At 50.0% G+C, this 24,750-nt stretch overlaps 54 non-coding genes across 54 annotated transcripts; 18 read left to right on the forward strand and 36 right to left on the reverse strand.

Moving 5' to 3' along the window:
* Nucleotides 1-4,750: 4,750 nt before the first annotated feature.
* Trnav-cac (transfer RNA valine (anticodon CAC)) lies at nucleotides 4,751-4,823 on the reverse strand. The gene has a single exon. It is a non-coding gene; the product is annotated as a tRNA-Val (tRNA).
* A 384-nt stretch (nucleotides 4,824-5,207) lies between these two features.
* Trnap-agg (transfer RNA proline (anticodon AGG)) lies at nucleotides 5,208-5,279 on the forward strand. Its single transcript has one exon. It is a non-coding gene; the product is annotated as a tRNA-Pro (tRNA).
* Nucleotides 5,280-5,473: 194 nt separating this feature from the next.
* Nucleotides 5,474-5,546, reverse strand: Trnav-aac (transfer RNA valine (anticodon AAC)). Its single transcript has one exon. It is a non-coding gene; the product is annotated as a tRNA-Val (tRNA).
* Nucleotides 5,547-5,704: 158 nt separating this feature from the next.
* On the reverse strand, nucleotides 5,705-5,777 carry Trnav-cac (transfer RNA valine (anticodon CAC)). Its single transcript has one exon. It is a non-coding gene; the product is annotated as a tRNA-Val (tRNA).
* Nucleotides 5,778-6,161: 384 nt separating this feature from the next.
* Trnap-agg (transfer RNA proline (anticodon AGG)) lies at nucleotides 6,162-6,233 on the forward strand. The gene has a single exon. It is a non-coding gene; the product is annotated as a tRNA-Pro (tRNA).
* A 194-nt stretch (nucleotides 6,234-6,427) lies between these two features.
* On the reverse strand, nucleotides 6,428-6,500 carry Trnav-aac (transfer RNA valine (anticodon AAC)). Its single transcript has one exon. It is a non-coding gene; the product is annotated as a tRNA-Val (tRNA).
* Nucleotides 6,501-6,658: 158 nt separating this feature from the next.
* Nucleotides 6,659-6,731, reverse strand: Trnav-cac (transfer RNA valine (anticodon CAC)). Its single transcript has one exon. It is a non-coding gene; the product is annotated as a tRNA-Val (tRNA).
* Nucleotides 6,732-7,115: 384 nt separating this feature from the next.
* Nucleotides 7,116-7,187, forward strand: Trnap-agg (transfer RNA proline (anticodon AGG)). Its single transcript has one exon. It is a non-coding gene; the product is annotated as a tRNA-Pro (tRNA).
* A 194-nt stretch (nucleotides 7,188-7,381) lies between these two features.
* Nucleotides 7,382-7,454, reverse strand: Trnav-aac (transfer RNA valine (anticodon AAC)). Its single transcript has one exon. It is a non-coding gene; the product is annotated as a tRNA-Val (tRNA).
* Nucleotides 7,455-7,612: 158 nt separating this feature from the next.
* Nucleotides 7,613-7,685, reverse strand: Trnav-cac (transfer RNA valine (anticodon CAC)). Its single transcript has one exon. It is a non-coding gene; the product is annotated as a tRNA-Val (tRNA).
* A 384-nt stretch (nucleotides 7,686-8,069) lies between these two features.
* Trnap-agg (transfer RNA proline (anticodon AGG)) lies at nucleotides 8,070-8,141 on the forward strand. The gene has a single exon. It is a non-coding gene; the product is annotated as a tRNA-Pro (tRNA).
* A 194-nt stretch (nucleotides 8,142-8,335) lies between these two features.
* On the reverse strand, nucleotides 8,336-8,408 carry Trnav-aac (transfer RNA valine (anticodon AAC)). The gene has a single exon. It is a non-coding gene; the product is annotated as a tRNA-Val (tRNA).
* A 158-nt stretch (nucleotides 8,409-8,566) lies between these two features.
* On the reverse strand, nucleotides 8,567-8,639 carry Trnav-cac (transfer RNA valine (anticodon CAC)). Its single transcript has one exon. It is a non-coding gene; the product is annotated as a tRNA-Val (tRNA).
* A 384-nt stretch (nucleotides 8,640-9,023) lies between these two features.
* Nucleotides 9,024-9,095, forward strand: Trnap-agg (transfer RNA proline (anticodon AGG)). The gene has a single exon. It is a non-coding gene; the product is annotated as a tRNA-Pro (tRNA).
* A 194-nt stretch (nucleotides 9,096-9,289) lies between these two features.
* Nucleotides 9,290-9,362, reverse strand: Trnav-aac (transfer RNA valine (anticodon AAC)). Its single transcript has one exon. It is a non-coding gene; the product is annotated as a tRNA-Val (tRNA).
* Nucleotides 9,363-9,520: 158 nt separating this feature from the next.
* On the reverse strand, nucleotides 9,521-9,593 carry Trnav-cac (transfer RNA valine (anticodon CAC)). The gene has a single exon. It is a non-coding gene; the product is annotated as a tRNA-Val (tRNA).
* A 384-nt stretch (nucleotides 9,594-9,977) lies between these two features.
* Trnap-agg (transfer RNA proline (anticodon AGG)) lies at nucleotides 9,978-10,049 on the forward strand. Its single transcript has one exon. It is a non-coding gene; the product is annotated as a tRNA-Pro (tRNA).
* A 194-nt stretch (nucleotides 10,050-10,243) lies between these two features.
* On the reverse strand, nucleotides 10,244-10,316 carry Trnav-aac (transfer RNA valine (anticodon AAC)). Its single transcript has one exon. It is a non-coding gene; the product is annotated as a tRNA-Val (tRNA).
* Nucleotides 10,317-10,474: 158 nt separating this feature from the next.
* Nucleotides 10,475-10,547, reverse strand: Trnav-cac (transfer RNA valine (anticodon CAC)). Its single transcript has one exon. It is a non-coding gene; the product is annotated as a tRNA-Val (tRNA).
* A 384-nt stretch (nucleotides 10,548-10,931) lies between these two features.
* Trnap-agg (transfer RNA proline (anticodon AGG)) lies at nucleotides 10,932-11,003 on the forward strand. The gene has a single exon. It is a non-coding gene; the product is annotated as a tRNA-Pro (tRNA).
* Nucleotides 11,004-11,197: 194 nt separating this feature from the next.
* On the reverse strand, nucleotides 11,198-11,270 carry Trnav-aac (transfer RNA valine (anticodon AAC)). The gene has a single exon. It is a non-coding gene; the product is annotated as a tRNA-Val (tRNA).
* A 158-nt stretch (nucleotides 11,271-11,428) lies between these two features.
* Trnav-cac (transfer RNA valine (anticodon CAC)) lies at nucleotides 11,429-11,501 on the reverse strand. Its single transcript has one exon. It is a non-coding gene; the product is annotated as a tRNA-Val (tRNA).
* Nucleotides 11,502-11,885: 384 nt separating this feature from the next.
* On the forward strand, nucleotides 11,886-11,957 carry Trnap-agg (transfer RNA proline (anticodon AGG)). Its single transcript has one exon. It is a non-coding gene; the product is annotated as a tRNA-Pro (tRNA).
* A 194-nt stretch (nucleotides 11,958-12,151) lies between these two features.
* Trnav-aac (transfer RNA valine (anticodon AAC)) lies at nucleotides 12,152-12,224 on the reverse strand. The gene has a single exon. It is a non-coding gene; the product is annotated as a tRNA-Val (tRNA).
* A 158-nt stretch (nucleotides 12,225-12,382) lies between these two features.
* Nucleotides 12,383-12,455, reverse strand: Trnav-cac (transfer RNA valine (anticodon CAC)). The gene has a single exon. It is a non-coding gene; the product is annotated as a tRNA-Val (tRNA).
* Nucleotides 12,456-12,839: 384 nt separating this feature from the next.
* On the forward strand, nucleotides 12,840-12,911 carry Trnap-agg (transfer RNA proline (anticodon AGG)). The gene has a single exon. It is a non-coding gene; the product is annotated as a tRNA-Pro (tRNA).
* Nucleotides 12,912-13,105: 194 nt separating this feature from the next.
* On the reverse strand, nucleotides 13,106-13,178 carry Trnav-aac (transfer RNA valine (anticodon AAC)). The gene has a single exon. It is a non-coding gene; the product is annotated as a tRNA-Val (tRNA).
* A 158-nt stretch (nucleotides 13,179-13,336) lies between these two features.
* Nucleotides 13,337-13,409, reverse strand: Trnav-cac (transfer RNA valine (anticodon CAC)). The gene has a single exon. It is a non-coding gene; the product is annotated as a tRNA-Val (tRNA).
* Nucleotides 13,410-13,793: 384 nt separating this feature from the next.
* On the forward strand, nucleotides 13,794-13,865 carry Trnap-agg (transfer RNA proline (anticodon AGG)). The gene has a single exon. It is a non-coding gene; the product is annotated as a tRNA-Pro (tRNA).
* Nucleotides 13,866-14,059: 194 nt separating this feature from the next.
* Trnav-aac (transfer RNA valine (anticodon AAC)) lies at nucleotides 14,060-14,132 on the reverse strand. Its single transcript has one exon. It is a non-coding gene; the product is annotated as a tRNA-Val (tRNA).
* A 158-nt stretch (nucleotides 14,133-14,290) lies between these two features.
* On the reverse strand, nucleotides 14,291-14,363 carry Trnav-cac (transfer RNA valine (anticodon CAC)). The gene has a single exon. It is a non-coding gene; the product is annotated as a tRNA-Val (tRNA).
* A 384-nt stretch (nucleotides 14,364-14,747) lies between these two features.
* Trnap-agg (transfer RNA proline (anticodon AGG)) lies at nucleotides 14,748-14,819 on the forward strand. Its single transcript has one exon. It is a non-coding gene; the product is annotated as a tRNA-Pro (tRNA).
* A 194-nt stretch (nucleotides 14,820-15,013) lies between these two features.
* Nucleotides 15,014-15,086, reverse strand: Trnav-aac (transfer RNA valine (anticodon AAC)). Its single transcript has one exon. It is a non-coding gene; the product is annotated as a tRNA-Val (tRNA).
* Nucleotides 15,087-15,244: 158 nt separating this feature from the next.
* On the reverse strand, nucleotides 15,245-15,317 carry Trnav-cac (transfer RNA valine (anticodon CAC)). Its single transcript has one exon. It is a non-coding gene; the product is annotated as a tRNA-Val (tRNA).
* A 384-nt stretch (nucleotides 15,318-15,701) lies between these two features.
* Trnap-agg (transfer RNA proline (anticodon AGG)) lies at nucleotides 15,702-15,773 on the forward strand. The gene has a single exon. It is a non-coding gene; the product is annotated as a tRNA-Pro (tRNA).
* Nucleotides 15,774-15,967: 194 nt separating this feature from the next.
* On the reverse strand, nucleotides 15,968-16,040 carry Trnav-aac (transfer RNA valine (anticodon AAC)). Its single transcript has one exon. It is a non-coding gene; the product is annotated as a tRNA-Val (tRNA).
* Nucleotides 16,041-16,198: 158 nt separating this feature from the next.
* Nucleotides 16,199-16,271, reverse strand: Trnav-cac (transfer RNA valine (anticodon CAC)). Its single transcript has one exon. It is a non-coding gene; the product is annotated as a tRNA-Val (tRNA).
* A 384-nt stretch (nucleotides 16,272-16,655) lies between these two features.
* Trnap-agg (transfer RNA proline (anticodon AGG)) lies at nucleotides 16,656-16,727 on the forward strand. Its single transcript has one exon. It is a non-coding gene; the product is annotated as a tRNA-Pro (tRNA).
* Nucleotides 16,728-16,921: 194 nt separating this feature from the next.
* On the reverse strand, nucleotides 16,922-16,994 carry Trnav-aac (transfer RNA valine (anticodon AAC)). The gene has a single exon. It is a non-coding gene; the product is annotated as a tRNA-Val (tRNA).
* A 158-nt stretch (nucleotides 16,995-17,152) lies between these two features.
* Nucleotides 17,153-17,225, reverse strand: Trnav-cac (transfer RNA valine (anticodon CAC)). Its single transcript has one exon. It is a non-coding gene; the product is annotated as a tRNA-Val (tRNA).
* Nucleotides 17,226-17,609: 384 nt separating this feature from the next.
* On the forward strand, nucleotides 17,610-17,681 carry Trnap-agg (transfer RNA proline (anticodon AGG)). Its single transcript has one exon. It is a non-coding gene; the product is annotated as a tRNA-Pro (tRNA).
* A 194-nt stretch (nucleotides 17,682-17,875) lies between these two features.
* Nucleotides 17,876-17,948, reverse strand: Trnav-aac (transfer RNA valine (anticodon AAC)). Its single transcript has one exon. It is a non-coding gene; the product is annotated as a tRNA-Val (tRNA).
* A 158-nt stretch (nucleotides 17,949-18,106) lies between these two features.
* Trnav-cac (transfer RNA valine (anticodon CAC)) lies at nucleotides 18,107-18,179 on the reverse strand. The gene has a single exon. It is a non-coding gene; the product is annotated as a tRNA-Val (tRNA).
* Nucleotides 18,180-18,563: 384 nt separating this feature from the next.
* Trnap-agg (transfer RNA proline (anticodon AGG)) lies at nucleotides 18,564-18,635 on the forward strand. The gene has a single exon. It is a non-coding gene; the product is annotated as a tRNA-Pro (tRNA).
* A 194-nt stretch (nucleotides 18,636-18,829) lies between these two features.
* Nucleotides 18,830-18,902, reverse strand: Trnav-aac (transfer RNA valine (anticodon AAC)). Its single transcript has one exon. It is a non-coding gene; the product is annotated as a tRNA-Val (tRNA).
* A 158-nt stretch (nucleotides 18,903-19,060) lies between these two features.
* Trnav-cac (transfer RNA valine (anticodon CAC)) lies at nucleotides 19,061-19,133 on the reverse strand. The gene has a single exon. It is a non-coding gene; the product is annotated as a tRNA-Val (tRNA).
* A 384-nt stretch (nucleotides 19,134-19,517) lies between these two features.
* On the forward strand, nucleotides 19,518-19,589 carry Trnap-agg (transfer RNA proline (anticodon AGG)). Its single transcript has one exon. It is a non-coding gene; the product is annotated as a tRNA-Pro (tRNA).
* Nucleotides 19,590-19,783: 194 nt separating this feature from the next.
* Nucleotides 19,784-19,856, reverse strand: Trnav-aac (transfer RNA valine (anticodon AAC)). Its single transcript has one exon. It is a non-coding gene; the product is annotated as a tRNA-Val (tRNA).
* Nucleotides 19,857-20,014: 158 nt separating this feature from the next.
* On the reverse strand, nucleotides 20,015-20,087 carry Trnav-cac (transfer RNA valine (anticodon CAC)). The gene has a single exon. It is a non-coding gene; the product is annotated as a tRNA-Val (tRNA).
* A 384-nt stretch (nucleotides 20,088-20,471) lies between these two features.
* Trnap-agg (transfer RNA proline (anticodon AGG)) lies at nucleotides 20,472-20,543 on the forward strand. Its single transcript has one exon. It is a non-coding gene; the product is annotated as a tRNA-Pro (tRNA).
* Nucleotides 20,544-20,737: 194 nt separating this feature from the next.
* Nucleotides 20,738-20,810, reverse strand: Trnav-aac (transfer RNA valine (anticodon AAC)). Its single transcript has one exon. It is a non-coding gene; the product is annotated as a tRNA-Val (tRNA).
* A 158-nt stretch (nucleotides 20,811-20,968) lies between these two features.
* Trnav-cac (transfer RNA valine (anticodon CAC)) lies at nucleotides 20,969-21,041 on the reverse strand. The gene has a single exon. It is a non-coding gene; the product is annotated as a tRNA-Val (tRNA).
* A 384-nt stretch (nucleotides 21,042-21,425) lies between these two features.
* Trnap-agg (transfer RNA proline (anticodon AGG)) lies at nucleotides 21,426-21,497 on the forward strand. Its single transcript has one exon. It is a non-coding gene; the product is annotated as a tRNA-Pro (tRNA).
* Nucleotides 21,498-21,691: 194 nt separating this feature from the next.
* Nucleotides 21,692-21,764, reverse strand: Trnav-aac (transfer RNA valine (anticodon AAC)). The gene has a single exon. It is a non-coding gene; the product is annotated as a tRNA-Val (tRNA).
* Nucleotides 21,765-24,750: the final 2,986 nt, after the last annotated feature.

Below are 24,750 nucleotides of genomic sequence, written 5' to 3' on the forward strand. Positions count from 1 at the left end.
TTTTTCTTTATACTTTCGTAATCGTTTGATCGCGTAATATTCGGCAGTAAGATACATATGAAAATCAGAAAGTGTAGGCGTTTTAATCGTCAACATATAATATAGATATTGTCCAATTAACCAGGTATAGCTATTATTTTTAGATTTCGGAAATAATTTCCAGTCAGGGTGGAATATATCTCGCAGTTGTATTGCGGATGGCGTCGTTCTATTAATAAGAGCCAGTTTCATTCTCGTCCAATTCCAGATTTGCGTCTGATCTCGGCAGTATAAGATGTGTTGCAATGTTTCCACATGGCCACATGTGTCGCAAGTCGGTGTAGGCCGTAAGTGGATCTTACACAATTTCTCCCCCGTGGGCATCACCTCGTTCACAACATCATACCACACGGAACGAACTCGGGAACGAAGAAGGGGAGTGCTGATATTCATCCAAATTTGTTGCCAGTCCTTGCCAGGATACTTCATTTCTATAGAGTTATTCTGTTGCCGATTCGTAAATACACTGTAGACAGCCGCAGCAGTGAATGGTTGCAGGTGTTGATGCACATAGCTGAACTCCACGTAATATCGGCGAATATGAACGAGCTCGGGATGGATATGTCCAACATTTATCGGTGGCGTCATATCCGGTGGTCGTAACTGCTGGAATAGACGCGCTGTAAGACCTGTCTGACGACATCGTAAGATCCTTGATGTTCGAGCGAGAAAAATCGCTGAGCACTGTAATTCAACATCTTTAAGGGCTAGACCACCCTTATATCGAGGTAAAGCGGTAGCCTTGAAAGCGACTTTAAAAATATTACCTCGCCAAATGTACCAGCCTGCAAGGGCTAAAATTCTGTTAGCAATATCAGTAGGAATAGGGAGAACAGCGGCAACATGGTAAATCTTGCTGAGAACATAATAATTGACGAAATGTGCTCTCTGAATCCTGTCTAAAGACCGCATATTGTGCTCTCGAATCAAAGCTCGAAGGACGTTGAGCTTCTGTTCCCAATTCACTCTTACCATTTCCCGTGGATTCGGAGTGAGAATCAAACCAAGGTGCTTGAGCTGGTTGGTTGCCTCTAGCCAAAAGGTGTTCGCGAAGCGAGCCTGCGGACCTAAATGCAAGACTTTGGATTTCCGTTCGTTAAGGCGTGCACCGCAGGCGCTGGCATACCGGTGGACAAGCCGTCGCACGGTATCGAACTCTTCGTCGTTGTTGATAAGGACGCTGATATCGTCCGCATAGGCATGACAGACTGTCTTTGTATTCAGCGTTTGAAGACCCGGTAAGGTGACGCAAAACGTCTTCAGTAGTGGCTCGATAGCAATGGCGAAAAGAGTCGTAGAAAGCGGGCACCCTTGTCGCAAACCTTGTTGAATGGGCACAGGGGCTGTTAACTGGCCGTTGAATTTGACGCGGGAAGTCGTATTGCAGATACAGTTCCTTAGTATCTGTACGAAATGCTGGTTGAAACCCAGTTTATCCAGCGTTCTGAACAGAAATCCATGGTTGGTCCTATCAAATGCCTTGTCGAAGTCAAAGAAGACTATTGCCAACGTGGTCTTGCAAATCCAAGTCAAATAGGCAATATCTCGGTATTCGCACAGGGCGTCTATCATTGATCGACCAGGAACCACGTTCATGTGATATGAACCAAGCACTTTACTGAGGACTGGCTTAAGTCTGGCATTCAGAATCCTAGTAAAGATTTTGAAATCTGCATTGAGCAGGGTGATTGGTCGTAAGTTATTGAGTGAAGTCCCCTGTGACGGTTTGGAGACTAAGACTATCAGGCCCTCAGTGAACTGCGATGGAAAAGCAGTATTCGTTAACAATTCATTATACATGAGAGTCAGTTCGTCGCCGAAAATATCCCAATACCGAAGATAAAATTCAACCGGCAAACCGTCTGATCCTGCAGCTTTTCCTTTCGCCGCAGACGTAATGATGGACTTCACTTCGAAGTTAGTTATGTTGGCCAGGAGCTGTGCGTGGTCGTCCGGATCCACCGATGCTGTAATGTTAGACAAAAAATCCTCTCCCGCCTCTACATCTGTGTCAGGCAGTGAGTAAAGTTGCCTGAAATGATTCCGAATAAAAGTCTTAAGCTCGCCTTGCTCATCATAAACACGACCATCGTCATCTGTCAGTTGAGTAATGATTTTTTGTCTGCCTCTTTTAGCTTCCCGTATGATGTGGTACAAGGACGCTGACTCGTTAAAGGTGTCATCGAAAGCGCGTGCCCTGACTTGGGCTCCTGCCAGAGACTCACGAACCAATGCGGTGATTTTGGCTTTGGTACGTTTGATGCGAAGGAGATTGCCAGGCAGTGCAGAGGAATCGTGATACAACTGGCGGAGAGCGGTAAAATAAAATTCCAACGTCTGTTTCTTCCAGTACGCCTTGGCCCTGGCAAACTGACAAATACATTTCTTTATGCGTGGTTTTACTAGCTCCGTCCACCAATCAACACGCTCCCTATATCTTTGTCGTCGCTGGAGGCACCATTGCCACGTTGCAATAAGATCCTTCTTCAGGTCGCCGTCGTCCAACAGTGCGACGTTCAGTTGCCATACGCCTCGACCCAAAAAGGTTTTCTGCGAGACGTGCCTAAGCGTAATGTGATACGCACAGTGGTCGCTAAAATTAACAGGCCATATTTCACAATCCCTGGCAGCGCTTAAAATGTCTGTAGATACATAAAACCTATCCAGACGACTAGCGGAGGCAGTGGTAACATAAGTATATCCGGTCACCTGCGGGCGAAGTGAGCACCAGGTATCTTGTAAGTTCAACCCATCAATTAAATCTCGCAACTCCAAACAAAAATTAAAATTCGGACACTGGTCTTCTCTGCGTACAACACAATTAAAATCGCCGCCAAATAAAATCTTCGAACAACCACAGGATAATAATGGCACAATTTCATCGCGATAAAAAACACTCCTATCCCTTCGGCCTGTAGATCCAGTCGGGGCATAGACGTTGATCAGAAGCAAATCTTCGAATTGTACGACAATCCCTCTTCCCGTTTCTAAAATCGCTCGAGGTCTACAAGTGATGCCCGCTTTGTACAAAATTGCAGTCCCTGCCTCATCGCCGATATTGATGATGGCCTCATAGCCTGTGACATTCCCGACCTTGGGTGTGACGACTTCTTGTAGGAAAACGATATCTATATCGGCGGCATACAGATAGTCAGTCAAACATTTTAATTTTACATCAGACGTTATTCGATGTATATTAGCAGTTGCAATTTTGTAATCCCGCATAAGAAGGGGTGGTGCCATGTTATTGCGTATCGTCAGCCCAGGAAGGCTGCCTGCTCGACCCCGGCGAGTGAGCGGTATCCATAAATGCATCGGGTCCAGAACTGTCGACATGCATCCCCATATCGGCCTCCTCTGAATGCTGCACGACCTGTACTCCATCGTCCGTGACGATTCTCTCACATTCATCCGTCCGGAACTGCTTGATAGTACGCTGCAGTTTCTGTTCGAGAGTACGAGTTTCCTCTTCACTCTGCTTACGGACCGATTTCTTTTGTCGTCCTTTCTTCTGAGGACGGGTGTCCTCGACTTGTTCGTTGTTGTCAGAATTCGCAGCGGTAGGGGTAGCTCCCGTGGGAGACAGTACTTTGCCGGAAACTGCGCTGACTGGAGAAGACACGTCAAGGGGATGGGAAACTCGCGGCTGGTCACCAGAGTCCGCAGGTGTAAGACTCTCCACAGCTGGGAGCATCTGTTGATCGGGCAACCGCGGCGGAAGTTCCACACGGACCACGCCAGCATCGGAAGGGCGCGAATTTCCGGCCCCGTCGTTTGCATAGGTTTCCACGTCAAAAGCTACGGGCATCCGGCTCGGCGTAGCGGTGTTTACACCGGCGGCGGGCACGTCAGGCACAACCTCAGTCGCGTGCCGCTGTGGCGCGCTAACGACAGACGGACCGACTAGGCTCTCGGCATACGTCGGCTTATTGCCATCCGGCCCAGCTGCAAGGGCATCACGTTGTCGTAAAACACGACGCACTGGTTTAGCACGGGGACACGCGGCCTTCATATGGTCCGGGGAGCCACAAAGTACACATGTACGTGGTTGCCCCTCGTACATAACGAGTGCTCGGAAGCCTTGTACCACGACATTCGACGGGATATGCTTAGATAGGTCAATTCGCGCTACCCTGACACCATTATCCACATTAAAGTGTTTAAGGCCACTCCACTGCTCTTGGTGAATTTCTAATACGTTCCCATACTGGGACAGACATTGCCGAATTCGTTCAAGGTCAATTTCAAATGGTAGGTTGAATATACGGACCGTGCGCAGGCCTAACCCAGCATGGTTAACAACAACTTTACAAATTTCACCATCGGAATTAACGAACTCGGCAGTACCCTTAGTTGAGTCCATTACACGTAAACAAGGCTCGTCATTAACAAGTTTCACGTAAACGGCATTCGCCAGAAAATCGTATGAAAATCCTAAAACTTCCTCGTCTTTAAGACCCAATCTGTCGAAGAAAAAATCGACTAATTCGTAGACATGTGGTCGGGCAAAACCGAACGGGAATTGGAAACGCAACGTGTAACGGCGTAACTGATCATCCATGGCAAAGGCCATGATGTACTCACAAGGCCCACAACTGCTGCAAGCGCCGACAAACACGCGCGGAGCGAGCACTCCGGCACGTCTGCACACGGCCGCTGCTGCGGCGGAACTGAGGACGTGATAACCGCTACACCACGGAAACTACAATACTGTTCCCGCCCGGGATCGAACCGGGGACCTTCTGCGTGTGAAGCAGACGTGATAACCGCTACACTACGGAAACGACGGACACGACGCGTCCATCATTGTATACTCGAAAACGCTTCAACCTTTCTCTCGTGCGCGCATGCACACACCATAGTTCTCTTGACAGCCTGAAACCCATCACAGCCGAGGGCTCAAGAAGACTTCGGGGTGCAATAGAGAGTGTCTGCCGTAGCATCCCGAACGAGATAGCGGCGTTTCGCGCAGTCGTTATTGCAAGTCACATCAGCAAAAACAATCACCTCCTTAGCAGCAGGAAGTGCGCGCCCAGCGGCAGCTCTACATGTAGATGCCAATAGCCCGGGAATTCGCGCCGCCCCCATCCCGCCAGCCTACACGAGACTTCCAGGGCAAACTGGACGAAATCGAGGGACTGGAATAATTGGCATTCGCTGTGTCACAGGGCTCGTTGGTCTAGGGGTATGATTCCTGCTTAGGGTGCAGGAGGTCCCGGGTTCAAATCCCGGACGAGCCCTAGCGTTTCGTGCAAACTGATCGCGCGTCAGTGGCTGAGTGATCGCAAAAAGCTCGCCGTCAATATCAAATGAATTTCTTATTTGATGTGAGCAATTGACACTCTGGTCCGACGCGTGAAGGCGATTACGAAGGTTTCGGGTACAGATGGTAGCAGATGCATGTTAGTAAGTCTTGCTTAAAGTGATGAAAAAGTGTTTCCGCCCGGGATCGAACCGGGGACCTTCTGCGTGTTAGGCAGACGTGATAACCGCTACACCACGGAAACTGCTTGTGTGCACCTTACTTCACAGACAACTTGTAGTGATGTTGCCATCGTAACTAAAAAATTCAATAAATGTGGTACTTGCAAAACGAAGGGACATGCAGCAGATCCACACACGACGTGGCTCATTGGAGGACAATACGACATAGGCAGGAAAATACTGTTCCCGCCCGGGATCGAACCGGGGACCTTCTGCGTGTGAAGCAGACGTGATAACCGCTACACTACGGAAACGACGGACACGACGCGTCCATCATTGTATACTCGAAGACGCTTCAACCTTTCTCTCGTGCGCGCATGCACACACCATAGTTCTCTTGACAGCCTGAAACCCATCACAGCCGAGGGCTCAAGAAGACTTCGGGGTGCAATAGAGAGTGTCTGCCGTAGCATCCCGAACGAGATAGCGGCGTTTCGCGCAGTCGTTATTGCAAGTCACATCAGCAAAAACAATCACCTCCTTAGCAGCAGGAAGTGCGCGCCCAGCGGCAGCTCTACATGTAGATGCCAATAGCCCGGGAATTCGCGCCGCCCCCATCCCGCCAGCCTACACGAGACTTCCAGGGCAAACTGGACGAAATCGAGGGACTGGAATAATTGGCATTCGCTGTGTCACAGGGCTCGTTGGTCTAGGGGTATGATTCCTGCTTAGGGTGCAGGAGGTCCCGGGTTCAAATCCCGGACGAGCCCTAGCGTTTTGTGCAAACTGATCGCGCGTCAGTGGCTGAGTGATCGCAAAAAGCTCGCCGTCAATATCAAATGAATTTCTTATTTGATGTGAGCAATTGACACTCTGGTCCGACGCGTGAAGGCGATTACGAAGGTTTCGGGTACAGATGGTAGCAGATGCATGTTAGTAAGTCTTGCTTAAAGTGATGAAAAAGTGTTTCCGCCCGGGATCGAACCGGGGACCTTCTGCGTGTTAGGCAGACGTGATAACCGCTACACCACGGAAACTGCTTGTGTGCACCTTACTTCACAGACAACTTGTAGTGATGTTGCCATCGTAACTAAAAAATTCAATAAATGTGGTACTTGCAAAACGAAGGGACATGCAGCAGATCCACACACGACGTGGCTCATTGGAGGACAATACGACATAGGCAGGAAAATACTGTTCCCGCCCGGGATCGAACCGGGGACCTTCTGCGTGTGAAGCAGACGTGATAACCGCTACACTACGGAAACGACGGACACAACGCGTCCATCATTGTATACTCGAAGACGCTTCAACCTTTCTCTCGTGCGCGCATGCACACACCATAGTTCTCTTGACAGCCTGAAACCCATCACAGCCGAGGGCTCAAGAAGACTTCGGGGTGCAATAGAGAGTGTCTGCCGTAGCATCCCGAACGAGATAGCGGCGTTTCGCGCAGTCGTTATTGCAAGTCACATCAGCAAAAACAATCACCTCCTTAGCAGCAGGAAGTGCGCGCCCAGCGGCAGCTCTACATGTAGATGCCAATAGCCCGGGAATTCGCGCCGCCCCCATCCCGCCAGCCTACACGAGACTTCCAGGGCAAACTGGACGAAATCGAGGGACTGGAATAATTGGCATTCGCTGTGTCACAGGGCTCGTTGGTCTAGGGGTATGATTCCTGCTTAGGGTGCAGGAGGTCCCGGGTTCAAATCCGGGACGAGCCCTAGCGTTTCGTGCAAACTGATCGCGCGTCAGTGGCTGAGTGATCGCAAAAAGCTCGCCGTCAATATCAAATGAATTTCTTATTTGATGTGAGCAATTGACACTCTGGTCCGACGCGTGAAGGCGATTACGAAGGTTTCGGGTACAGATGGTAGCAGATGCATGTTAGTAAGTCTTGCTTAAAGTGATGAAAAAGTGTTTCCGCCCGGGATCGAACCGGGGACCTTCTGCGTGTTAGGCAGACGTGATAACCGCTACACCACGGAAACTGCTTGTGTGCACCTTACTTCACAGACAACTTGTAGTGATGTTGCCATCGTAACTAAAAAATTCAATAAATGTGGTACTTGCAAAACGAAGGGACATGCAGCAGATCCACACACGACGTGGCTCATTGGAGGACAATACGACATAGGCACGAAAATACTGTTCCCGCCCGGGATCGAACCGGGGACCTTCTGCGTGTGAAGCAGACGTGATAACCGCTACACTACGGAAACGACGGACACGACGCGTCCATCATTGTATACTCGAAGACGCTTCAACCTTTCTCTCGTGCGCGCATGCACACACCATAGTTCTCTTGACAGCCTGAAACCCATCACAGCCGAGGGCTCAAGAAGACTTCGGGGTGCAATAGAGAGTGTCTGCCGTAGCATCCCGAACGAGATAGCGGCGTTTCGCGCAGTCGTTATTGCAAGTCACATCAGCAAAAACAATCACCTCCTTAGCAGCAGGAAGTGCGCGCCCAGCGGCAGCTCTACATGTAGATGCCAATAGCCCGGGAATTCGCGCCGCCCCCATCCCGCCAGCCTACACGAGACTTCCAGGGCAAACTGGACGAAATCGAGGGACTGGAATAATTGGCATTCGCTGTGTCACAGGGCTCGTTGGTCTAGGGGTATGATTCCTGCTTAGGGTGCAGGAGGTCCCGGGTTCAAATCCGGGACGAGCCCTAGCGTTTCGTGCAAACTGATCGCGCGTCAGTGGCTGAGTGATCGCAAAAAGCTCGCCGTCAATATCAAATGAATTTCTTATTTGATGTGAGCAATTGACACTCTGGTCCGACGCGTGAAGGCGATTACGAAGGTTTCGGGTACAGATGGTAGCAGATGCATGTTAGTAAGTCTTGCTTAAAGTGATGAAAAAGTGTTTCCGCCCGGGATCGAACCGGGGACCTTCTGCGTGTTAGGCAGACGTGATAACCGCTACACCACGGAAACTGCTTGTGTGCACCTTACTTCACAGACAACTTGTAGTGATGTTGCCATCGTAACTAAAAAATTCAATAAATGTGGTACTTGCAAAACGAAGGGACATGCAGCAGATCCACACACGACGTGGCTCATTGGAGGACAATACGACATAGGCAGGAAAATACTGTTCCCGCCCGGGATCGAACCGGGGACCTTCTGCGTGTGAAGCAGACGTGATAACCGCTACACTACGGAAACGACGGACACGACGCGTCCATCATTGTATACTCGAAGACGCTTCAACCTTTCTCTCGTGCGCGCATGCACACACCATAGTTCTCTTGACAGCCTGAAACCCATCACAGCCGAGGGCTCAAGAAGACTTCGGGGTGCAATAGAGAGTGTCTGCCGTAGCATCCCGAACGAGATAGCGGCGTTTCGCGCAGTCGTTATTGCAAGTCACATCAGCAAAAACAATCACCTCCTTAGCAGCAGGAAGTGCGCGCCCAGCGGCAGCTCTACATGTAGATGCCAATAGCCCGGGAATTCGCGCCGCCCCCATCCCGCCAGCCTACACGAGACTTCCAGGGCAAACTGGACGAAATCGAGGGACTGGAATAATTGGCATTCGCTGTGTCACAGGGCTCGTTGGTCTAGGGGTATGATTCCTGCTTAGGGTGCAGGAGGTCCCGGGTTCAAATCCCGGACGAGCCCTAGCGTTTTGTGCAAACTGATCGCGCGTCAGTGGCTGAGTGATCGCAAAAAGCTCGCCGTCAATATCAAATGAATTTCTTATTTGATGTGAGCAATTGACACTCTGGTCCGACGCGTGAAGGCGATTACGAAGGTTTCGGGTACAGATGGTAGCAGATGCATGTTAGTAAGTCTTGCTTAAAGTGATGAAAAAGTGTTTCCGCCCGGGATCGAACCGGGGACCTTCTGCGTGTTAGGCAGACGTGATAACCGCTACACCACGGAAACTGCTTGTGTGCACCTTACTTCACAGACAACTTGTAGTGATGTTGCCATCGTAACTAAAAAATTCAATAAATGTGGTACTTGCAAAACGAAGGGACATGCAGCAGATCCACACACGACGTGGCTCATTGGAGGACAATACGACATAGGCAGGAAAATACTGTTCCCGCCCGGGATCGAACCGGGGACCTTCTGCGTGTGAAGCAGACGTGATAACCGCTACACTACGGAAACGACGGACACAACGCGTCCATCATTGTATACTCGAAGACGCTTCAACCTTTCTCTCGTGCGCGCATGCACACACCATAGTTCTCTTGACAGCCTGAAACCCATCACAGCCGAGGGCTCAAGAAGACTTCGGGGTGCAATAGAGAGTGTCTGCCGTAGCATCCCGAACGAGATAGCGGCGTTTCGCGCAGTCGTTATTGCAAGTCACATCAGCAAAAACAATCACCTCCTTAGCAGCAGGAAGTGCGCGCCCAGCGGCAGCTCTACATGTAGATGCCAATAGCCCGGGAATTCGCGCCGCCCCCATCCCGCCAGCCTACACGAGACTTCCAGGGCAAACTGGACGAAATCGAGGGACTGGAATAATTGGCATTCGCTGTGTCACAGGGCTCGTTGGTCTAGGGGTATGATTCCTGCTTAGGGTGCAGGAGGTCCCGGGTTCAAATCCGGGACGAGCCCTAGCGTTTCGTGCAAACTGATCGCGCGTCAGTGGCTGAGTGATCGCAAAAAGCTCGCCGTCAATATCAAATGAATTTCTTATTTGATGTGAGCAATTGACACTCTGGTCCGACGCGTGAAGGCGATTACGAAGGTTTCGGGTACAGATGGTAGCAGATGCATGTTAGTAAGTCTTGCTTAAAGTGATGAAAAAGTGTTTCCGCCCGGGATCGAACCGGGGACCTTCTGCGTGTTAGGCAGACGTGATAACCGCTACACCACGGAAACTGCTTGTGTGCACCTTACTTCACAGACAACTTGTAGTGATGTTGCCATCGTAACTAAAAAATTCAATAAATGTGGTACTTGCAAAACGAAGGGACATGCAGCAGATCCACACACGACGTGGCTCATTGGAGGACAATACGACATAGGCACGAAAATACTGTTCCCGCCCGGGATCGAACCGGGGACCTTCTGCGTGTGAAGCAGACGTGATAACCGCTACACTACGGAAACGACGGACACGACGCGTCCATCATTGTATACTCGAAGACGCTTCAACCTTTCTCTCGTGCGCGCATGCACACACCATAGTTCTCTTGACAGCCTGAAACCCATCACAGCCGAGGGCTCAAGAAGACTTCGGGGTGCAATAGAGAGTGTCTGCCGTAGCATCCCGAACGAGATAGCGGCGTTTCGCGCAGTCGTTATTGCAAGTCACATCAGCAAAAACAATCACCTCCTTAGCAGCAGGAAGTGCGCGCCCAGCGGCAGCTCTACATGTAGATGCCAATAGCCCGGGAATTCGCGCCGCCCCCATCCCGCCAGCCTACACGAGACTTCCAGGGCAAACTGGACGAAATCGAGGGACTGGAATAATTGGCATTCGCTGTGTCACAGGGCTCGTTGGTCTAGGGGTATGATTCCTGCTTAGGGTGCAGGAGGTCCCGGGTTCAAATCCGGGACGAGCCCTAGCGTTTCGTGCAAACTGATCGCGCGTCAGTGGCTGAGTGATCGCAAAAAGCTCGCCGTCAATATCAAATGAATTTCTTATTTGATGTGAGCAATTGACACTCTGGTCCGACGCGTGAAGGCGATTACGAAGGTTTCGGGTACAGATGGTAGCAGATGCATGTTAGTAAGTCTTGCTTAAAGTGATGAAAAAGTGTTTCCGCCCGGGATCGAACCGGGGACCTTCTGCGTGTTAGGCAGACGTGATAACCGCTACACCACGGAAACTGCTTGTGTGCACCTTACTTCACAGACAACTTGTAGTGATGTTGCCATCGTAACTAAAAAATTCAATAAATGTGGTACTTGCAAAACGAAGGGACATGCAGCAGATCCACACACGACGTGGCTCATTGGAGGACAATACGACATAGGCAGGAAAATACTGTTCCCGCCCGGGATCGAACCGGGGACCTTCTGCGTGTGAAGCAGACGTGATAACCGCTACACTACGGAAACGACGGACACGACGCGTCCATCATTGTATACTCGAAGACGCTTCAACCTTTCTCTCGTGCGCGCATGCACACACCATAGTTCTCTTGACAGCCTGAAACCCATCACAGCCGAGGGCTCAAGAAGACTTCGGGGTGCAATAGAGAGTGTCTGCCGTAGCATCCCGAACGAGATAGCGGCGTTTCGCGCAGTCGTTATTGCAAGTCACATCAGCAAAAACAATCACCTCCTTAGCAGCAGGAAGTGCGCGCCCAGCGGCAGCTCTACATGTAGATGCCAATAGCCCGGGAATTCGCGCCGCCCCCATCCCGCCAGCCTACACGAGACTTCCAGGGCAAACTGGACGAAATCGAGGGACTGGAATAATTGGCATTCGCTGTGTCACAGGGCTCGTTGGTCTAGGGGTATGATTCCTGCTTAGGGTGCAGGAGGTCCCGGGTTCAAATCCCGGACGAGCCCTAGCGTTTTGTGCAAACTGATCGCGCGTCAGTGGCTGAGTGATCGCAAAAAGCTCGCCGTCAATATCAAATGAATTTCTTATTTGATGTGAGCAATTGACACTCTGGTCCGACGCGTGAAGGCGATTACGAAGGTTTCGGGTACAGATGGTAGCAGATGCATGTTAGTAAGTCTTGCTTAAAGTGATGAAAAAGTGTTTCCGCCCGGGATCGAACCGGGGACCTTCTGCGTGTTAGGCAGACGTGATAACCGCTACACCACGGAAACTGCTTGTGTGTACCTTACTTCACAGACAACTTGTAGTGATGTTGCCATCGTAACTAAAAAATTCAATAAATGTGGTACTTGCAAAACGAAGGGACATGCAGCAGATCCACACACGACGTGGCTCATTGGAGGACAATACGACATAGGCAGGAAAATACTGTTCCCGCCCGGGATCGAACCGGGGACCTTCTGCGTGTGAAGCAGACGTGATAACCGCTACACTACGGAAACGACGGACACGACGCGTCCATCATTGTATACTCGAAGACGCTTCAACCTTTCTCTCGTGCGCGCATGCACACACCATAGTTCTCTTGACAGCCTGAAACCCATCACAGCCGAGGGCTCAAGAAGACTTCGGGGTGCAATAGAGAGTGTCTGCCGTAGCATCCCGAACGAGATAGCGGCGTTTCGCGCAGTCGTTATTGCAAGTCACATCAGCAAAAACAATCACCTCCTTAGCAGCAGGAAGTGCGCGCCCAGCGGCAGCTCTACATGTAGATGCCAATAGCCCGGGAATTCGCGCCGCCCCCATCCCGCCAGCCTACACGAGACTTCCAGGGCAAACTGGACGAAATCGAGGGACTGGAATAATTGGCATTCGCTGTGTCACAGGGCTCGTTGGTCTAGGGGTATGATTCCTGCTTAGGGTGCAGGAGGTCCCGGGTTCAAATCCCGGACGAGCCCTAGCGTTTCGTGCAAACTGATCGCGCGTCAGTGGCTGAGTGATCGCAAAAAGCTCGCCGTCAATATCAAATGAATTTCTTATTTGATGTGAGCAATTGACACTCTGGTCCGACGCGTGAAGGCGATTACGAAGGTTTCGGGTACAGATGGTAGCAGATGCATGTTAGTAAGTCTTGCTTAAAGTGATGAAAAAGTGTTTCCGCCCGGGATCGAACCGGGGACCTTCTGCGTGTTAGGCAGACGTGATAACCGCTACACCACGGAAACTGCTTGTGTGCACCTTACTTCACAGACAACTTGTAGTGATGTTGCCATCGTAACTAAAAAATTCAATAAATGTGGTACTTGCAAAACGAAGGGACATGCAGCAGATCCACACACGACGTGGCTCATTGGAGGACAATACGACATAGGCAGGAAAATACTGTTCCCGCCCGGGATCGAACCGGGGACCTTCTGCGTGTGAAGCAGACGTGATAACCGCTACACTACGGAAACGACGGACACGACGCGTCCATCATTGTATACTCGAAGACGCTTCAACCTTTCTCTCGTGCGCGCATGCACACACCATAGTTCTCTTGACAGCCTGAAACCCATCACAGCCGAGGGCTCAAGAAGACTTCGGGGTGCAATAGAGAGTGTCTGCCGTAGCATCCCGAACGAGATAGCGGCGTTTCGCGCAGTCGTTATTGCAAGTCACATCAGCAAAAACAATCACCTCCTTAGCAGCAGGAAGTGCGCGCCCAGCGGCAGCTCTACATGTAGATGCCAATAGCCCGGGAATTCGCGCCGCCCCCATCCCGCCAGCCTACACGAGACTTCCAGGGCAAACTGGACGAAATCGAGGGACTGGAATAATTGGCATTCGCTGTGTCACAGGGCTCGTTGGTCTAGGGGTATGATTCCTGCTTAGGGTGCAGGAGGTCCCGGGTTCAAATCCCGGACGAGCCCTAGCGTTTCGTGCAAACTGATCGCGCGTCAGTGGCTGAGTGATCGCAAAAAGCTCGCCGTCAATATCAAATGAATTTCTTATTTGATGTGAGCAATTGACACTCTGGTCCGACGCGTGAAGGCGATTACGAAGGTTTCGGGTACAGATGGTAGCAGATGCATGTTAGTAAGTCTTGCTTAAAGTGATGAAAAAGTGTTTCCGCCCGGGATCGAACCGGGGACCTTCTGCGTGTTAGGCAGACGTGATAACCGCTACACCACGGAAACTGCTTGTGTGCACCTTACTTCACAGACAACTTGTAGTGATGTTGCCATCGTAACTAAAAAATTCAATAAATGTGGTACTTGCAAAACGAAGGGACATGCAGCAGATCCACACACGACGTGGCTCATTGGAGGACAATACGACATAGGCAGGAAAATACTGTTCCCGCCCGGGATCGAACCGGGGACCTTCTGCGTGTGAAGCAGACGTGATAACCGCTACACTACGGAAACGACGGACACGACGCGTCCATCATTGTATACTCGAAGACGCTTCAACCTTTCTCTCGTGCGCGCATGCACACACCATAGTTCTCTTGACAGCCTGAAACCCATCACAGCCGAGGGCTCAAGAAGACTTCGGGGTGCAATAGAGAGTGTCTGCCGTAGCATCCCGAACGAGATAGCGGCGTTTCGCGCAGTCGTTATTGCAAGTCACATCAGCAAAAACAATCACCTCCTTAGCAGCAGGAAGTGCGCGCCCAGCGGCAGCTCTACATGTAGATGCCAATAGCCCGGGAATTCGCGCCGCCCCCATCCCGCCAGCCTACACGAGACTTCCAGGGCAAACTGGACGAAATCGAGGGACTGGAATAATTGGCATTCGCTGTGTCACAGGGCTCGTTGGTCTAGGGGTATGATTCCTGCTTAGGGTGCAGGAGGTCCCGGGTTCAAATCCCGGACGAGCCCTAGCGTTTCGTGCAAACTGATCGCGCGTCAGTGGCTGAGTGATCGCAAAAAGCTCGCCGTCAATATCAAATGAATTTCTTATTTGATGTGAGCAATTGACACTCTGGTCCGACGCGTGAAGGCGATTACGAAGGTTTCGGGTACAGATGGTAGCAGATGCATGTTAGTAAGTCTTGCTTAAAGTGATGAAAAAGTGTTTCCGCCCGGGATCGAACCGGGGACCTTCTGCGTGTTAGGCAGACGTGATAACCGCTACACCACGGAAACTGCTTGTGTGCACCTTACTTCACAGACAACTTGTAGTGATGTTGCCATCGTAACTAAAAAATTCAATAAATGTGGTACTTGCAAAACGAAGGGACATGCAGCAGATCCACACACGACGTGGCTCATTGGAGGACAATACGACATAGGCAGGAAAATACTGTTCCCGCCCGGGATCGAACCGGGGACCTTCTGCGTGTGAAGCAGACGTGATAACCGCTACACTACGGAAACGACGGACACGACGCGTCCATCATTGTATACTCGAAGACGCTTCAACCTTTCTCTCGTGCGCGCATGCACACACCATAGTTCTCTTGACAGCCTGAAACCCATCACAGCCGAGGGCTCAAGAAGACTTCGGGGTGCAATAGAGAGTGTCTGCCGTAGCATCCCGAACGAGATAGCGGCGTTTCGCGCAGTCGTTATTGCAAGTCACATCAGCAAAAACAATCACCTCCTTAGCAGCAGGAAGTGCGCGCCCAGCGGCAGCTCTACATGTAGATGCCAATAGCCCGGGAATTCGCGCCGCCCCCATCCCGCCAGCCTACACGAGACTTCCAGGGCAAACTGGACGAAATCGAGGGACTGGAATAATTGGCATTCGCTGTGTCACAGGGCTCGTTGGTCTAGGGGTATGATTCCTGCTTAGGGTGCAGGAGGTCCCGGGTTCAAATCCCGGACGAGCCCTAGCGTTTCGTGCAAACTGATCGCGCGTCAGTGGCTGAGTGATCGCAAAAAGCTCGCCGTCAATATCAAATGAATTTCTTATTTGATGTGAGCAATTGACACTCTGGTCCGACGCGTGAAGGCGATTACGAAGGTTTCGGGTACAGATGGTAGCAGATGCATGTTAGTAAGTCTTGCTTAAAGTGATGAAAAAGTGTTTCCGCCCGGGATCGAACCGGGGACCTTCTGCGTGTTAGGCAGACGTGATAACCGCTACACCACGGAAACTGCTTGTGTGCACCTTACTTCACAGACAACTTGTAGTGATGTTGCCATCGTAACTAAAAAATTCAATAAATGTGGTACTTGCAAAACGAAGGGACATGCAGCAGATCCACACACGACGTGGCTCATTGGAGGACAATACGACATAGGCAGGAAAATACTGTTCCCGCCCGGGATCGAACCGGGGACCTTCTGCGTGTGAAGCAGACGTGATAACCGCTACACTACGGAAACGACGGACACGACGCGTCCATCATTGTATACTCGAAGACGCTTCAACCTTTCTCTCGTGCGCGCATGCACACACCATAGTTCTCTTGACAGCCTGAAACCCATCACAGCCGAGGGCTCAAGAAGACTTCGGGGTGCAATAGAGAGTGTCTGCCGTAGCATCCCGAACGAGATAGCGGCGTTTCGCGCAGTCGTTATTGCAAGTCACATCAGCAAAAACAATCACCTCCTTAGCAGCAGGAAGTGCGCGCCCAGCGGCAGCTCTACATGTAGATGCCAATAGCCCGGGAATTCGCGCCGCCCCCATCCCGCCAGCCTACACGAGACTTCCAGGGCAAACTGGACGAAATCGAGGGACTGGAATAATTGGCATTCGCTGTGTCACAGGGCTCGTTGGTCTAGGGGTATGATTCCTGCTTAGGGTGCAGGAGGTCCCGGGTTCAAATCCCGGACGAGCCCTAGCGTTTCGTGCAAACTGATCGCGCGTCAGTGGCTGAGTGATCGCAAAAAGCTCGCCGTCAATATCAAATGAATTTCTTATTTGATGTGAGCAATTGACACTCTGGTCCGACGCGTGAAGGCGATTACGAAGGTTTCGGGTACAGATGGTAGCAGATGCATGTTAGTAAGTCTTGCTTAAAGTGATGAAAAAGTGTTTCCGCCCGGGATCGAACCGGGGACCTTCTGCGTGTTAGGCAGACGTGATAACCGCTACACCACGGAAACTGCTTGTGTGCACCTTACTTCACAGACAACTTGTAGTGATGTTGCCATCGTAACTAAAAAATTCAATAAATGTGGTACTTGCAAAACGAAGGGACATGCAGCAGATCCACACACGACGTGGCTCATTGGAGGACAATACGACATAGGCAGGAAAATACTGTTCCCGCCCGGGATCGAACCGGGGACCTTCTGCGTGTGAAGCAGACGTGATAACCGCTACACTACGGAAACGACGGACACGACGCGTCCATCATTGTATACTCGAAGACGCTTCAACCTTTCTCTCGTGCGCGCATGCACACACCATAGTTCTCTTGACAGCCTGAAACCCATCACAGCCGAGGGCTCAAGAAGACTTCGGGGTGCAATAGAGAGTGTCTGCCGTAGCATCCCGAACGAGATAGCGGCGTTTCGCGCAGTCGTTATTGCAAGTCACATCAGCAAAAACAATCACCTCCTTAGCAGCAGGAAGTGCGCGCCCAGCGGCAGCTCTACATGTAGATGCCAATAGCCCGGGAATTCGCGCCGCCCCCATCCCGCCAGCCTACACGAGACTTCCAGGGCAAACTGGACGAAATCGAGGGACTGGAATAATTGGCATTCGCTGTGTCACAGGGCTCGTTGGTCTAGGGGTATGATTCCTGCTTAGGGTGCAGGAGGTCCCGGGTTCAAATCCCGGACGAGCCCTAGCGTTTCGTGCAAACTGATCGCGCGTCAGTGGCTGAGTGATCGCAAAAAGCTCGCCGTCAATATCAAATGAATTTCTTATTTGATGTGAGCAATTGACACTCTGGTCCGACGCGTGAAGGCGATTACGAAGGTTTCGGGTACAGATGGTAGCAGATGCATGTTAGTAAGTCTTGCTTAAAGTGATGAAAAAGTGTTTCCGCCCGGGATCGAACCGGGGACCTTCTGCGTGTTAGGCAGACGTGATAACCGCTACACCACGGAAACTGCTTGTGTGCACCTTACTTCACAGACAACTTGTAGTGATGTTGCCATCGTAACTAAAAAATTCAATAAATGTGGTACTTGCAAAACGAAGGGACATGCAGCAGATCCACACACGACGTGGCTCATTGGAGGACAATACGACATAGGCAGGAAAATACTGTTCCCGCCCGGGATCGAACCGGGGACCTTCTGCGTGTGAAGCAGACGTGATAACCGCTACACTACGGAAACGACGGACACGACGCGTCCATCATTGTATACTCGAAGACGCTTCAACCTTTCTCTCGTGCGCGCATGCACACACCATAGTTCTCTTGACAGCCTGAAACCCATCACAGCCGAGGGCTCAAGAAGACTTCGGGGTGCAATAGAGAGTGTCTGCCGTAGCATCCCGAACGAGATAGCGGCGTTTCGCGCAGTCGTTATTGCAAGTCACATCAGCAAAAACAATCACCTCCTTAGCAGCAGGAAGTGCGCGCCCAGCGGCAGCTCTACATGTAGATGCCAATAGCCCGGGAATTCGCGCCGCCCCCATCCCGCCAGCCTACACGAGACTTCCAGGGCAAACTGGACGAAATCGAGGGACTGGAATAATTGGCATTCGCTGTGTCACAGGGCTCGTTGGTCTAGGGGTATGATTCCTGCTTAGGGTGCAGGAGGTCCCGGGTTCAAATCCCGGACGAGCCCTAGCGTTTCGTGCAAACTGATCGCGCGTCAGTGGCTGAGTGATCGCAAAAAGCTCGCCGTCAATATCAAATGAATTTCTTATTTGATGTGAGCAATTGACACTCTGGTCCGACGCGTGAAGGCGATTACGAAGGTTTCGGGTACAGATGGTAGCAGATGCATGTTAGTAAGTCTTGCTTAAAGTGATGAAAAAGTGTTTCCGCCCGGGATCGAACCGGGGACCTTCTGCGTGTTAGGCAGACGTGATAACCGCTACACCACGGAAACTGCTTGTGTGCACCTTACTTCACAGACAACTTGTAGTGATGTTGCCATCGTAACTAAAAAATTCAATAAATGTGGTACTTGCAAAACGAAGGGACATGCAGCAGATCCACACACGACGTGGCTCATTGGAGGACAATACGACATAGGCAGGAAAATACTGTTCCCGCCCGGGATCGAACCGGGGACCTTCTGCGTGTGAAGCAGACGTGATAACCGCTACACTACGGAAACGACGGACACGACGCGTCCATCATTGTATACTCGAAGACGCTTCAACCTTTCTCTCGTGCGCGCATGCACACACCATAGTTCTCTTGACAGCCTGAAACCCATCACAGCCGAGGGCTCAAGAAGACTTCGGGGTGCAATAGAGAGTGTCTGCCGTAGCATCCCGAACGAGATAGCGGCGTTTCGCGCAGTCGTTATTGCAAGTCACATCAGCAAAAACAATCACCTCCTTAGCAGCAGGAAGTGCGCGCCCAGCGGCAGCTCTACATGTAGATGCCAATAGCCCGGGAATTCGCGCCGCCCCCATCCCGCCAGCCTACACGAGACTTCCAGGGCAAACTGGACGAAATCGAGGGACTGGAATAATTGGCATTCGCTGTGTCACAGGGCTCGTTGGTCTAGGGGTATGATTCCTGCTTAGGGTGCAGGAGGTCCCGGGTTCAAATCCCGGACGAGCCCTAGCGTTTCGTGCAAACTGATCGCGCGTCAGTGGCTGAGTGATCGCAAAAAGCTCGCCGTCAATATCAAATGAATTTCTTATTTGATGTGAGCAATTGACACTCTGGTCCGACGCGTGAAGGCGATTACGAAGGTTTCGGGTACAGATGGTAGCAGATGCATGTTAGTAAGTCTTGCTTAAAGTGATGAAAAAGTGTTTCCGCCCGGGATCGAACCGGGGACCTTCTGCGTGTTAGGCAGACGTGATAACCGCTACACCACGGAAACTGCTTGTGTGCACCTTACTTCACAGACAACTTGTAGTGATGTTGCCATCGTAACTAAAAAATTCAATAAATGTGGTACTTGCAAAACGAAGGGACATGCAGCAGATCCACACACGACGTGGCTCATTGGAGGACAATACGACATAGGCAGGAAAATACTGTTCCCGCCCGGGATCGAACCGGGGACCTTCTGCGTGTGAAGCAGACGTGATAACCGCTACACTACGGAAACGACGGACACGACGCGTCCATCATTGTATACTCGAAGACGCTTCAACCTTTCTCTCGTGCGCGCATGCACACACCATAGTTCTCTTGACAGCCTGAAACCCATCACAGCCGAGGGCTCAAGAAGACTTCGGGGTGCAATAGAGAGTGTCTGCCGTAGCATCCCGAACGAGATAGCGGCGTTTCGCGCAGTCGTTATTGCAAGTCACATCAGCAAAAACAATCACCTCCTTAGCAGCAGGAAGTGCGCGCCCAGCGGCAGCTCTACATGTAGATGCCAATAGCCCGGGAATTCGCGCCGCCCCCATCCCGCCAGCCTACACGAGACTTCCAGGGCAAACTGGACGAAATCGAGGGACTGGAATAATTGGCATTCGCTGTGTCACAGGGCTCGTTGGTCTAGGGGTATGATTCCTGCTTAGGGTGCAGGAGGTCCCGGGTTCAAATCCCGGACGAGCCCTAGCGTTTCGTGCAAACTGATCGCGCGTCAGTGGCTGAGTGATCGCAAAAAGCTCGCCGTCAATATCAAATGAATTTCTTATTTGATGTGAGCAATTGACACTCTGGTCCGACGCGTGAAGGCGATTACGAAGGTTTCGGGTACAGATGGTAGCAGATGCATGTTAGTAAGTCTTGCTTAAAGTGATGAAAAAGTGTTTCCGCCCGGGATCGAACCGGGGACCTTCTGCGTGTTAGGCAGACGTGATAACCGCTACACCACGGAAACTGCTTGTGTGTACCTTACTTCACAGACAACTTGTAGTGATGTTGCCATCGTAACTAAAAAATTCAATAAATGTGGTACTTGCAAAACGAAGGGACATGCAGCAGATCCACACACGACGTGGCTCATTGGAGGACAATACGACATAGGCAGGAAAATACTGTTCCCGCCCGGGATCGAACCGGGGACCTTCTGCGTGTGAAGCAGACGTGATAACCGCTACACTACGGAAACGACGGACACGACGCGTCCATCATTGTATACTCGAAGACGCTTCAACCTTTCTCTCGTGCGCGCATGCACACACCATAGTTCTCTTGACAGCCTGAAACCCATCACAGCCGAGGGCTCAAGAAGACTTCGGGGTGCAATAGAGAGTGTCTGCCGTAGCATCCCGAACGAGATAGCGGCGTTTCGCGCAGTCGTTATTGCAAGTCACATCAGCAAAAACAATCACCTCCTTAGCAGCAGGAAGTGCGCGCCCAGCGGCAGCTCTACATGTAGATGCCAATAGCCCGGGAATTCGCGCCGCCCCCATCCCGCCAGCCTACACGAGACTTCCAGGGCAAACTGGACGAAATCGAGGGACTGGAATAATTGGCATTCGCTGTGTCACAGGGCTCGTTGGTCTAGGGGTATGATTCCTGCTTAGGGTGCAGGAGGTCCCGGGTTCAAATCCCGGACGAGCCCTAGCGTTTCGTGCAAACTGATCGCGCGTCAGTGGCTGATTGATCGCAAAAAGCTCGCCGTCAATATCAAATGAATTTCTTATTTGATGTGAGCAATTGACACTCTGGTCCGACGCGTGAAGGCGATTACGAAGGTTTCGGGTACAGATGGTAGCAGATGCATGTTAGTAAGTCTTGCTTAAAGTGATGAAAAAGTGTTTCCGCCCGGGATCGAACCGGGGACCTTCTGCGTGTTAGGCAGACGTGATAACCGCTACACCACGGAAACTGCTTGTGTGCACCTTTCTTCACAGACAACTTGTAGTGATGTTGCCATCGTAACTAAAAAATTCAATAAATGTGGTACTTGCAAAACGAAGGGACATGCAGCAGATCCACACACGACGTGGCTCATTGGAGGACAATACGACATAGGCAGGAAAATACTGTTCCCGCCCGGGATCGAACCGGGGACCTTCTGCGTGTGAAGCAGACGTGATAACCGCTACACTACTTTTTTTTTTTTTTTTTAGGTATCCTAGCCACTTTTTTTTTTTTTATCCCAGCCACTTCTTTTTTTATTTTCGCCTTATCCATGTTCATTTTTTTTATGTTTTTTTAACCACTTTTTTATTTTTTTTATAACTCTACCGCTTATTTCATTTTTGTCTGTTGGTTTTGTTTTTTTCGTATGTAATACCGTGTAGTATCCGTAGTCACTTCGCAATGATCAATAAATTAGGTTACTGGGTCCATTGTCGCCCGTTACGTCCTCATAGGTTCTGTCGTATTGTGGGTCGTTTTTAACCAATGCCTGTTCTCTCGAAGACTGTATTCAACATGTTGCCGTAGAGGTTTGTATGGTTACTGAATTTTTTGGATTCCCAGTAAGCTGATTCCATGTAGACCATGAAATCAATTGAATTGTCAGATCCATTTCTACCAATTACGTAATGTGTGTAGTGACCCAAGAGCCACATGACAGTGTTATTTTTCCGTTCTGGGAAAAATATCTCTTCAGGCTGTAACAGCATTCGTGGCGTATAATTGCGGCCATCACTTCTGGTGAGGAGTGCTATCTTTCTTCTGATCCATGTCCAATTGTGAACTAGTCCACTGCAGGTGAATCTGTGTTGAAGTGTGTCCACGAATCCACACTTAGTGCAGTGATGTGTATCACTGAGTCCTATTCGAGAAAGTTTTTCATTGGTTGGTACAGTGTCGCAGACCACCTTGTACCAAGTGGAAGCCACTTCTGTTGAATGGATTTTGAGGCTAATATTTTTCCATACAGTACGCCATATGACGTTCGGATACTTGATTTCTATGGTATTTTGTGTATCCGATTTATGCCATGTATTTAAAATCTCTCTTGTAGTTATATGTGACTTGTACACCGTGCCTGCCTCTAAGTAACTGACCTCAATATAAAAGTCCTTGACATGCGTGAGTTTGTTGTTTAGTTGGCCCACATTCACCGGGGGCTGCAGGGAACGTGGCTGGACAATTGTGAAGAGTCTGGAGGTAATGTTATTTCTGTCTTTATTAATCATAAACAGGGTTCTTTTGACGTAAAGTGCAGATGCTTTTTGAACCAAATTAGTTAGCCCTAATCCGCCCACCAGTCTTGCTTTGGTCACACTGTCGAGTCTAACTTTAAAAATGTTGCCTTTCCACAAGTAACTATTGGCAAGTCGCATTACCTTTTTCACCTGTAATTTCGGTGCTGGGAATATTTGTGCAACAAAACAGGCTTTAGAAAACATGTAGGTGTTAATTAATTGAACTTTCTGCAATAAATTCGCGGATCTCCAACAAAGTTCGTTGAACGCACCCTGCATTTTGGTCGCCGTGTCCCGCCAATTTACTGCAGCCATCTTCATTGGACAATTGTTTATAGTAATACCTAGTGTTTTGTGGGAATCAACTAGTGTAGCCCATTGGCTGCGTACCCTGTCAAATCCTCTTAAGTTTAGGATTTTACTCTTATGTATGTTCACCTGTGCACCAGAGGCGCGACTATATTGACGTATCGTCTCTTCCAGAATTGGAATTTCACCTCCGTGTCGAAGGACGACGCCCACGTCATCGGCATATGCTTTTGCAGTAAGCGTGACCCCGGATATTGTGACGCCACTTAATTTGTCTCTGAGTTGCCGTAGCAAAGGCTCAAGTGCAAGAACATACAATAGCATTGATAATGGGCTTCCTTGTGGAACGCCCCTCTGTATATGAATAGTTTTCGTCGGCTGCCCGTTTACGTAAGCCTTTGCAGTGATGCCGGTCATCATCTGGTGGATTACACTAACTGCTCGATCGTCAAAAGCCAGGTGTTTAAATATGAGATCGACGTAGCGGTGGCTGACATGGTCAAATGCCTTGCAGAAATCGATGAAGTATAGTGCACATCTGATGTCAGTGACTGCCACAATAGAAATGAGGTCTCTGTATTCGGAGATGACTGACATGATTGTCCTGCCTGGGAAGCAGGCTTGATGGCCGTGTATTACAGTTCTTAGGAGTGGTGTGAGTCTCTCCTTCAGTGCTCGTGCAATGGTCTTGTAATCATAGTTCATCAACATTAAGGGGCGAAAATTATCGATTTTCTTTTGTCCTTTACTTTTCGGAATCAAGACTAGTTTTCCTTCCTTAAGTTCAGTTGGTAAGTCTCCTCCATGTAAGGTTTCGTTTATCACATCCGTGAACGTTGACCCAATTATATGCCAAAACTTTTGATAAAATTCTTTTGGTAATCCATCTGGACCCGCCGATTTGTTGGAAGGTGACATCTTTACTTGATTAAATATTTCGTCCTCTGCAAATGCGGCAATCAGACAGTTATTTTCTTCAGTAGTGATCCGTTCCGTTAATAAGTGCAACATTTCAGTACTCGCAGTCTCGGCAGTCTGGTCTTTAGTGTAGAGGTGAGCGAAATGTTGTTGGATTGCGCGCACTATGTCATTTTGGTCTGTAATAACGGTCCCATCTTCGAGTTTGAGGTCTTCAATAAAACCGCGTCGCCTATTAAGTTGGTGTTTGATCAGGTGAAACATTGAAGTAGTTTCTTCTTGTAGTAGAGACTTTGCCTTTGATTTAAGTTTTAATCCCTCTAACTGCTGTCGTGTGATGCTTAGAAGCTTCGCTTTGATTTGTCGAATTTGCTCTAGATGAGTAGTAGCTACGTCGTGTTTGTCATGTAGTTCTCGCAATACAGTGTAATAAAATTCGAGTGTCTTTTTGCCATCTCTAGTTTTTTGAAAACTGTATGATTTTAA

The sequence above is a fragment of the Schistocerca nitens genome, chromosome 2 (assembly GCF_023898315.1).
Source record: "Schistocerca nitens isolate TAMUIC-IGC-003100 chromosome 2, iqSchNite1.1, whole genome shotgun sequence".
Taxonomy (NCBI): domain Eukaryota; kingdom Metazoa; phylum Arthropoda; class Insecta; order Orthoptera; family Acrididae; genus Schistocerca; species Schistocerca nitens.